The sequence below is a fragment of the Bactrocera latifrons genome, unplaced genomic scaffold, assembly GCF_001853355.1.
Source record: "Bactrocera latifrons isolate USDA-ARS-PBARC rearing strain unplaced genomic scaffold, ASM185335v1 scaffold_546, whole genome shotgun sequence".
NCBI lineage: Eukaryota > Metazoa > Arthropoda > Insecta > Diptera > Tephritidae > Bactrocera > Bactrocera latifrons.
In genome coordinates, this window is record NW_017537208.1 from 10,701 (window position 1) to 12,915 (window position 2,215).

A 2,215-nucleotide genomic window follows, 5' to 3' on the forward strand; every position below is an offset into this window, starting at 1 on the left:
CGTCGCATTTAAAAAAACTGCAAATAAGTCAAAATAAAATCCTTAAAATGATGCTTGATCTTCCTTGGGATTTCTCTACCATAAGACTTCATAATCATTCTAACATCAAACTGATATCAGAACAAATTCAAGTATTGACTGACAGATTCGTTATACGTTGTGCTTTCTCTGACAATATATTAGTAGAAACTACATCCATAATAATTTAGTATTTTCACCATTTAGTCGAACAATACAAACTAGTTTGTAAGATTTATAGCAGAGGTTTTTATATAGTAGTACTTTCCTCTGAAATACCTTTTATAGAATAAATAAAATCTGTAATAACAAAAAGAAAAATGTTGTAGAATTAAGGTTTATATACCATATTCTGTGATTTGTACGCTATTTAAGTTTATAATGTGATATTTTTCTACTTAATTAAGAATTTGAATTTGAATTTGAATTTCAAAATTCAAGTACAAAAGTCGGATCCAAACTAAACGTATTTGTTAAGTCGCGCATAACTAATTATGAATTTTTGGCGGAATTCTGGATTATGCGATGTATTTCGGCTAATCATCCAGACCATACCATTAATGTTAATGGTTGGAAAATTCCGCACAATATTAAATTGGCCTATACAGAGTTAAAAAAAAAAACTCAGAAGATCGATATGTTTTTAGGAGCTGAAACCTTTTTCGATTTGTTAGCGATTGGTCAAATTAAAAGTGGCCCTAATCAAACAACGCTACAGAAAACTCTTTTGGAAGGATTGTTTCTAGAAAATATGTCATCAATCTTAGTCCTCCTCGCGAAGTAAATAGCACATTATGCCAAACTGAAAAAGACTTAACGTCAAAAGATTCAGTAGTCCAAAAATTTTGGGCTCTAGAAGCATTACCTTCAGAATCAAATGGCATCAAATTTTTTCGTTAATACTACTCAAGTATTGGCTTCATGACGGCTTCAAGTCAGACTGCCCTTTAAAGCTGACCGTAAGTTACTCGGTCTCTCATATGAAAGTTCGACGGTTTCAGGCCCTGGAAAGAAGGACATTAAAAGATCCAGAACTTCGCAAATTTTATCTGGACTTTATGAATGAATATAGAGCATTGGGTCACATGAACCCATCGAACAATAAGATCTCGAGTGGTACTTCAATCCGCATCAGTGTGTTTTGAGACCCGAAAGCACAACAACAAAATTACGAGTTGTCTTTGATGCGTCGAGTCGGTCGTCTTCTCAAATTTCATTAAATGAACTTTTGGTGGTAGGTCCAACCATCCAAGAAGAATTGTATTCAACTCTTCTTTGTTCTCGTTAACATAAATACGCTTTAACGCCAGACATTACTAAAAAGTACAGCCAAATAATCATACATGAAGAAGACACAAACTGTCAGCTCCTTGTGTGGAGAGAGCATCCCTCAGAGCAAATTCAGATTTTTCGACTTAACACCGTCACTTACGGCACTGCGCCTGCACCACTTCTTGCAACTCGGTGTTTACAAATGCTCAGCGAAGCTAATGCAACTAAATACCCACTCGGTTCATTGGCCATTAAAAGAGAATTTTATGCTGATGACTTATTAACAGGATCTGAAAATTTTGAGTCTTCAGATCTTACGGATATAAGAAGTGAAGTAATTAAACTCGGGCGGATTCACTTTAACGAAGTGGTTTTCGAACCACCCTAAATCTTTACACAGTAATTGTACTTAAAAGTTATTAAGCTTCAATGACAAAAACTCAACTAAAACACTTGAAATCCATTGGTTGCCGAAAGAGGATTTGTTTCGATTTGTCTTGGACTCCAATTTTCGTTATCTTCGAGCTACCAAACGAAACATACTATCAGCCTCTGCTCGCCTTTTCGATCCTCTTGGATTATTAGCCCCACTAATTACCAAAGCAATCTTATTGCAAGAGCTTTGGATCTATAAACTAGATTGGGATGAGCCAATTCCATTGCGCCTTGACACTAGCTGGCAGAACTTTAAAGCCAACATAATGCAGCTCTCATCGATAAGCATTCCTCGTTACGTAAATGTTGAGGCGAGTGCCATCTGCCAAATACGTGGCTTCTCCGACGCCTCAATAAGGGCGTACGGATGCTGCATATACATACGAAGCCAATGTGCTAGTGGTATTAAATGTATGCGGCTTACTGCAAAGTCTAGAGTGGTCTGAATACCAAATCTTTTCCAAGTCTTGAGCTCTCGGTAAAACATCTT